General features: G+C 53.9%; 1 pseudogene across 1 annotated transcript; it reads right to left on the reverse strand.

The window, feature by feature from the left end:
• Positions 1–1,130: 1,130 nt before the first annotated feature.
• Positions 1,131–6,131, reverse strand: LOC122544205 (V-set domain-containing T-cell activation inhibitor 1-like; annotated as a pseudogene). Its single transcript, XR_015753583.1, has 5 exons — positions 6,112–6,131; positions 4,269–4,357; positions 2,891–3,234; positions 2,715–2,751; positions 1,131–1,239 (listed from the first exon to the last, which is right to left on the reverse strand). The product of XR_015753583.1 is annotated as a V-set domain-containing T-cell activation inhibitor 1-like (transcript).
• Positions 6,132–8,733: the final 2,602 nt, after the last annotated feature.

Here is an 8,733-nt window from a genome sequence, read left to right on the forward strand (position 1 = left end):
GAGGAGAGAGTGGGAGAAACCTGCGATAGTTCCTCCTCCCACAGTGAGGGCTGTGTGTGGGGATAGGCGGGCAGCACAGAGATGTGGATATTGAAAGAAACAAGGAAATCTGAGATGGACTTCCCAGTGACTGAACCCTTCTATACCCTGGAGAAGGGATGGGCTGTGTGATTTGACAAGTGCAGGAGCGTGAACAACAACTTGCATTTCGATAGCACTTTGCACATTCTGCAGTGTAGTAAAAGACAAGAGAGAAAGAGGCATTGGAGAGACAGAGGGAGACAAAAGGAGAGAAACTCAGACAAAGAGGTTTAGGTGAGGAATTGCAGAGCTTCAGAGCCAGGCAGCCGAAGGCACAGCCACCAATGGGGCAGCAATGGAAATATCAGGGATACAGGAGCACAGAGATCTGAGGGCTGTACAGCTGAAGGTGGTTACAGATAGGGAGGGCTGAGGCCATGGAGGGATTGGAAAAAGGATGGGAATGTTCAAATCTATCCATCTCAGTCTGAAACAGATTTAACGATGGAGCATCCACACCCACACGGAGTATAAACGTGAACCAGTTTATCCCTGTTTGCAGCCTCTGTAGCCCCCTCACAGCTTACTTTCCCACTGAGCTTTGTATCAGCAGCAAACTGGGACAATCCCACTCTATCCCCCCATCTCAGTCACTGATATAGATTGTGAGTCACTGAGGTCCCAGCACTGATCCTTGCAGCACCAGTTACATCCTGACAACTGACAATGACCCATTTGTTCCTGCTCTGTTCCTGTCCATTAACCAATCCACAATCCATGCTATATTACCCCCCAATCCCCTGGGCCCTCATCTTGTACAACAACCTATTCTGTGGCACCTTCCCAAATACCTCCTGAAATTCCCAATATGTGCCCCATCCTCTGGTTCTCCAGTGGGATAATATTTGCTCCTTTCCAATCCCACTAGGACTGTTCAGCAGCGAGAGGATGACAAGCTGGAAGTGACTGGATGCTGCTGCTCAATGACAGGCTGGATTGAAGCATCCTCACAGCTCAGGGAATGGACAGGGACAGAGCTCAGCAACATTTCACACAATGTTATACAAAGATCAAAGGGTTACCATGGAAATAGCGGAACATTTCAGAACTCACCATCTTCGTCGCTTTAGGACAATGTAACCCACAATTCCAACAACAATCCCAGCAGCAATCCCAATTCCCAATCCAACTCTTGCTCCAGTGGAGAGTCCAGGACCCAGAGACAGAATGAAGCCATTAACAGACTGGGACACACAAACTAAACTAACAGCAGAGACCTTCAGCACTTCGTGTTTCAGAACCAGCCCCAGTACAAACAGATCCCTGGGTAATTCTAGTCCTGGAGGGATGTGGGAGGTTAGATCCCAATATTCACACACACCAGACCATCCCACACACACACACACACGCACAGAGCCCCACAATGAACACTGACCAGCATCAATCTCCCCTCAATGAAATACAACAGATGATGAAATTTTAAATTTAAGATTATTCTCCTGTGGAGAAGCTGACAGCATTGAAAGGAAAGTGTTTCATACGACTTTCAATATTATACCGCACTGCCTTCTATCCAGGGTCAGTCCCTCTGGACTATATCTCTCTGTGCCCTCACCTCTGGTGGGCCTGTCCTTCCAGTGGGACAGGACATACCCAGGGATGGTGATCGGGGAGTCTGGGATGTTGTGCTATTTCTGTCAGTGTGACTGTGTTCTACAGTCTCCCAAGTTGGACCCCAGTCCCCAGATGTTCGTGAGAGGGACTTTGCAGGGTCAGCTGGGCTGGCTGTGTCATTGCTGTGTCCTGATTCGATGTCTGACTCACAGCCAGTGACCCATTCAGTTTTATTGTGTATTTTCCTGTCTAGGGGTTTGGTACAAACTGATTGATGTGCTCAGATAATTAAAAAGGCCAGGTAAACATCCCCCAGATTAGTGTGGGACTGGAGTCACATAGAGACCAGCCCGGGTCAGGACAGCAGGTTTCCTTCCCTACAGAGACATGAGGGAACCGGATGGGGTTTTACAACAATCGAACAGCTTCCCGGGTACTTTCATTGGGAATAATTTTATATTTTCAGATTTTTATTGAATAAACTGACTTGGAAATCTCAAACACCAATACCAGATTTTGAAGGAGCTGTGATCTATCACTCTGCTTTCATTTCTGTGGGAAGTGTAAAGCTCAGAATTGTAGCATTTATAATGACAATTCCCTGTACAGTGCACGCAACTTTAAAAACTGGAAACAGCACAAAGCCAGATGGAACCAAAGAAATCTCAACAAGGTGAGAAAATTCCCTTTCTCCCTTGGACGAGGTGGAAGGCCAGGTTACACCTGGATCAATATTACTCTACACTGATTTCACTCCCAATTCCATCAGTTTTCCAACAGGATGGTTCCATTCACATGGAAACGAGACTCCCCACACAGAATTCCAGAAACGCTAATGCTAACGGAAGCAGGAATTCTCAGAGTTCTGTACATGAGGGACAGGAAGGGGAGTCTCAGAAACAGAAAGAACAATTCCAGGGAGCTTAAGGACCAGTTCCAGGTAACAGTGACAGTAACTCACACCACTCACTCTAACTGAGTCATCTTTTCGTAAAATATCACACAGCATTTCAACCTATCCAGCATGATCCAATGTAAGAGCTGAAAACACATGCAGTAGTTTAGAAACAGATTTACCTGGTACAGGTGTGTTCGGTCCAGGTGTAGGAGCTCGCTCTAAAGGAAACATCATGTGTTTAGTACGGTGTGTGAAACAAACTGCAGAAATGTTCAAATACTCTAGACTAGTCAATTAACAATGAATGTGCCATCTCAAGTCAGAGATGAAACAATAGCTGAAATATAGACCTCTCACCTGTCACAGAGAGGTTGACTTGAACAACTTTCTCCCAATGAAGTTGTTTTCTCCTCTTACTGTAAATCTCTCGCTAATACACATCATGGTCTGTCTCCTTGAGGTCAGCGATAGAACTGACCAGTTGCCTTGTTCCAGTTGATCTTTGAACAGGTTTGTTCTGTTTCTGAACTGTGGGTCTTGTCTTGACAAGTCATCACTCCCATTGACAAACTTGTGTAAAAATTCATATTTGCGTGTCCTCCAGATTACCCATAAATCAGAGACTGAGCCATTCCCTTTGTAGGTACAGGGCAGTACAACCTGCTCCCCAAGGAACCCAGAAACTGGGACAGGCGTGTCACCTGGAAAAGATTGGAAGTATTTGTCCAGTATTCACTGCTACTACGTTATATCCCAATCCCATACCAGTCCTATTCACAGCTTCTAAAATTATAATCTGCACTTACAAATTACTTCAAAATAAAATTAGATACTGTGATAGGTGACAACTGAGGATTAACTGATTTGATTGTGGATTCAAATAAATAGCCACAAACTCAAAATAACCCTATCTCCAAAAGGTGCCACTCCCCACCTCCCGAAACTGATCTCATCTCCCTCCACCATTAATCTGACAAACTTGGCGCCTCTTGTCTAGATGGTGGGAAGTCAAATACAGTAATTATCCAAAGAGACTTGGGGGTTCAAGTGGATAGATATTTAAAATGGCAAGAACAGGAAATAATGAGAAGTAATGGAGCTCTAGTCTTTAAATCCAGAGGACTGGAGTACACGGATGCAGTCATTATGCTTAGACCCCACTTGGAATACTGTGAGCAGATCTGGGACCCGCACCGTAGGAAGGATAGACTGGCCTTGGAAAGAATACAAATGATCGGTTTACAAGAATGATACCAGGACTTCAGGGGTTAAAGTATAAAGAGAGATGACACAAATTATGTCTTTTTTTCTAGAATTTCAAAAGGTTGAGGTGATGTGATTGACATTTTCAAGATATTAACATGAAAAGGCAGGGTAGGTAGAGATAAACCATTTCCACTGATTGGGGATTGTAAAATTTCTCATATGCCTGAACCCAGTGCTGAGTACTCAATCCAATATCACTCTACCAAACTGTCCCATCCCAGTGTCACTGAGTGTTGCTCAGGGTCCAGATGCCACTGTTCCCATCCCAGGGGTTAATCTGAAGACATTAAGTGCCTTCCTTTCAGCTCCCTCTCATGATCACGGTGTGTAATGTGAACCTACTGTGTCCCACTCCCTCAGTGGGTCCACTTGCAGCCCACACAGCACCTTAAAGCAAGAGGAATTCCTGATTCCCCCCACCCCCAGCCTTTGATCCCTGCTGAAATGTTCCAGCACTCTCAGCACTGACCTGAAACAGCAGCAACAACATTTAGTACCAGTACCAGCACCAGCAGCAACAGCGGGGGGGGGGGGGAATAGTTTCTGGGAGCTGTGTCCCTACAACAAGAAAACACACCTCCCCCCTCCCGCTCTCTCACTCCCTCCCTCCCTCCCCCCTCTCTCACTCTCTCCTCCCCCTCCACCCTCTCTCCTTCCCTCCCTGCACCTTCGCTCCCTCCCTCCCTCATCCCTCCCTCTCTCCACCTTCTGCCCCTCCCTCCACCCTCTCCCCCTCCCTCCCTCCACCCTATCCCCCTCCCTCCCTCCACCCTCTCCCCTCCCTCCCTCCACCCTCTCCCCTCCCTCCACCCTCTCCCCTCCCTCCCTCCACCCTCTCCCCCTCCCTCCCTCCACCCTCTCCCCCTCCCTCCCTCCACCCTCTCCCCCTCCCTCCCTCCACCCTCTCCCCCCTCCCTCCCTCCACCCTCTCCCCCTCCCTCCCTCCACCCTCTCCCCCTCCCTCCCTCCACCCTCTCCCCCTCCCTCCCTCCACCCTCTCCCCTCCCTCCCTCCACCCTCTCCCCCTCCCTCCCTCCACCCTCTCCCCCTCCCTCCCTCCACCTTCTTCCCCCTCCCTCCCTCCACCTTCTTCCCCCTCCTCCCTCCCTCCACCTTCTTCCCCCTCCCTCCCTCCCTCCACCTTCTTCCCCCTCCCTCCCTCCCTCCACCTTCTTCCCCCTCCCTCCCTCCCTCCACCTTCTTCCCCCTCCCTCCCTCCCTCCACCTTCTTCCCCCTCCCTCCCTCCCTCCACCTTCTTCCCCCTCCCTCCCTCCACCTTCTTCCCCCTCCCTCCCTCCACCTTCTTCCCCCTCCCTCCCTCCACCTTCTTCCCCCTCCCTCCCTCCACCTTCTTCCCCCTCCCTCCCTCCACCTTCTTCCCCTCCCTCCCTCCACCTTCTTCCCCCTCCCTCCCTCCCTCCACCTTCTTCCCCCTCCCTCCCTCCCTCCACCTTCTTCCCCCTCCCTCCCTCCCTCCACCTTCTTCCCCCTCCCTCCCTCCCTCCACCTTCTTCCCCCTCCCTCCCTCCACCTTCTTCCCCCTCCCTCCCTCCACCTTCTTCCCCCTCCCTCCCTCCACCTTCTTCCCCCTCCCTCCCTCCACCTTCTTCCCCCTCCCTCCCTCCACCTTCTTCCCCCTCCCTCCCTCCACCTTCTTCCCCCTCCCTCCACCTTCTTCCCCCTCCCTCCCTCCCTCCACCTTCTTCCCCCTCCCTCCCTCCCTCCACCTTCTTCCCCCTCCCTCCCTCCCTCCACCTTCTTCCCCCTCCCTCCCTCCCTCCACCTTCTTCTCCCTCCCTCCCTCCCTCCACCTTCTTCTCCCTCCCTCCCTCCCTCCACCTTCTTCTCCCTCCCTCCCTCCCTCCACCTTCTTCTCCCTCCCTCCACCTTCTTCTCCCTCCCTCCCTCCCTCCACCTTCTTCCCCCTCCCTCCCTCCCTCCACCTTCTTCCCCCTCCCTCCCTCCCTCCACCTTCTTCCCCCTCCCTCCCTCCACCTTCTTCCCCCTCCCTCCCTCCCTCCACCTTCTTCCCCCTCCCTCCCTCCCTCCACCTTCTTCCCCCTCCCTCCCTCCCTCCACCTTCTTCCCCCTCCCTCCCTCCACCTTCTTCCCCCTCCCTCCCTCCCTCCACCTTCTTCCCCCTCCCTCCCTCCCTCCACCTTCTTCCCCCTCCCTCCCTCCCTCCACCTTCTTCTCCCTCTCTCCCTCCACCTTCTTCTCCCTCCCTCCCTCCACCTTCTTCTCCCTCCCTCCCTCCACCTTCTTCCGATCCCTCCTTCCCTCCACCCTCTCCCCCTCCCTTCCCCCTCACCACCTCCCTCCCTCCACCATCTCCCCCTTCTCACTCCTTCCAACTTCTCTCCTTCCACCCTCTCCCCCCTCCCTCCCCCCTCTCCCCTTCCCCCTCCACTCTCTCCCCTTCACCCTCCACTCTCTCCCCTTCACTCCCCTCTCCCTCGCACTCCCGGCCTCCTCCTCACCTCCACCCCTCACAGCGCCCCCTGCCCGCTCCCTCGCACCACCGCCGCCCCTCCCCCTCTCCCCAGCCCCCCTCTCTCTCCCCCTCCCCTCAGATGCCCCCTTCCCTCTCTCCACCCTCCCTCTCCCTCTCGCCCCCCCACCCCTCCTCATCAACCCACTTGCCCTGCCCCCTCACTCCCCCTCTCCTCCCACCCCTCTCATGTCTCTCCCTCCCCTCTCACCCCCTCCCTCCCTCACCCGCTCCCTCCCTCACCCCCCTCCCTCGCTCCCTCCCTCACCCCCCTCCCCCGCTCCCTCCCTTACCCTCCTCCCCCGCTCCCTCCCTTACCCCCCTCCCCCGCTCCCTCCCTCGCCCCCCTCCCCCGCTCCCTCCCTCGCCCCTCCCTCCCCCGCTCCCTCCCTCGCCCCTCCCTCCCTCACCTCCTTGCCCCTCCCACCCTCACCTCCTTGCCCTCCTCTCCCCTCTCCACCCCACTCCCCCTCCCTCGCCCCACTCCCCTCCCTCGCCCTCTCCCCGAGAACTGGTCAGAAGTGGGTACTGCAGCTGGAGATTGGAGCGGTGCTGGAAAAACACAGCAGGTCAAGCAGCATCCGAGGAGCAGCAAAAATCAATGTTTTGGGCAAAAGCTCTTCATCAGGAATGAGGCTGGGAGCCTGGGGGGGTGGGATTGGAGAGATAAATGGGGGTGGGGTGGGGTGGGGCTGGGGAGAAGGCAGCTGAAAGTGCAAGAGGTGGATGACCTTCACCCCCACCTCCAACCACCTGCTTTGTCTAAACAAGCAAACCTGATGCCGTATAAATATAGTTAAAAATCACACAACACCAGGTTATAGTCACACAGGCTTATTTGGAAGGAGTAGATTTCAAAGAACCACTCCTTCATCAGGTGGTTGTGGAGGTGAAGGAGTCCAGTGTCATGGAGCATGACCTTAACTTCTACAACCACCTGATGAAGGAGCAGCGCTCCGAAAGCTAGACCTGTTGGACTGTAACCCGGTGTTGTGTGATGTTTTTACTTTGTCCATCCCAGTCCAACTCCAAGTGATATAAATATCGATTATTCTGGACACAGCCGCAGGAGAGGGGCGGGCAGGCAGTTAGCAGAATTGACCCCTTCCACGGCCCCTGTCTATACTCGTTTATAACCTTCCTGAGCAGGAGCAGACCCCCAGGGTGATGCTCCGAGCTGCCCACTCCCCCCGGGAGCCTATAGACCAGGAGCGTGGGGAGGGCTCTGGGTGACACTCACCCCGCTCTGGGTCATTCATTCATCTGGCGCGCTGTGCGAGGCGACTCTACCATTCTTACATGGAGAGGGGTGGGTGGGGGAGTGAGGGGTCTGGGTGCTGCCTCTCTCGGGAAAAGCCAGGTCAAAGCTGCAAATCCCCTGATGGGGATTGGGGTTGGACACTGATCCGGGTGGGGACTCCCGGAAAACTGCGGGTCCAGAGCCGGGGAGTTGAGAGGAGGTGAGACCCAGGGGATTGATCCCTCCCATCTCACAGTACAATGTGGTCAGTCTGTAACAAGCTCCTCCCCCCCCGGAAGTGGCGCCAGTTTTAAAGACCAGGACAGAGAGAGAGAGAAGGAGAGAATCCAGGGGGACATTGCAGTATCGGCTCTGGGCTGTATCTGAGACACGATCCGCTCTCCCTCCAACGTGGAGTTTTACCAAATGTTTCTCAGCAGCTTCTCGGTCTCCTGTCAGTGTCTGACCCTGATCCTGATCGCAGTCCCGGTCCCGGTCCCGGGAAAGGAGCTGCAGGTACTTACTGTCAGTGTCTCCCACCCGGGGACACCGAGGGAGGGAGGGAGGGGGATCTGGGGAAACTTTCCGAGCAGTGAATCACCTCTTTATTAAAAGCAAACGCTGACAATCTCAGACACAGACAGAAAGGGCTGGGACTTCTCAGAAGTTTATAAAGTGATGTGTGAGTGAACTGAGGGAGGGGGAGATGGAGCTGAACCAGACAAACAGGCTCCTGCTCCGGGGTTTCTCACAATCGGAAAGGTGCGAGTTTCTGAGGGACAACAGGTTATTTTGGAGTGAACTGAGGGAGTGGGGAGTGGACAGAAAGTTCAAAAGATTGAAATATGAGAGTAGGGCCGAGGCTGCGGCGTTTGCGAAGGCGCTAAGAATGTTCGTTAGAGAGAAGGAAACTCGCAAAATGGCACCAAAATGTTGATTGCAATCTTTAGTAACTGTGTGGATTGTCCCCGCCCTCCCCCTCACTCCGAGTCCCCAAGTCCCAGCCCCTCTCATGGGCTGTATCTGTCAGTCATCACCCAGGGACAGGGCAGGATCAGGAAGGGAATCTGTTGGAAAGGGACTGACTGTGTTTTCTTGTTGCAGGGACACAGCTCCCAGAAACTACTCCCCCCGCTGCTGCTGCTGCTAAATGTTGTTGCTGCTGTTTCAGGTCAGTGCTGTGAGTGCTGGGACATTTCAGC

This window comes from Chiloscyllium plagiosum, unplaced genomic scaffold (assembly GCF_037043375.1).
Source record: "Chiloscyllium plagiosum isolate Xiang-an unplaced genomic scaffold, Cpla_swu_hap1 HiC_scaffold_38, whole genome shotgun sequence".
Classification (NCBI taxonomy): domain Eukaryota; kingdom Metazoa; phylum Chordata; class Chondrichthyes; order Orectolobiformes; family Hemiscylliidae; genus Chiloscyllium; species Chiloscyllium plagiosum.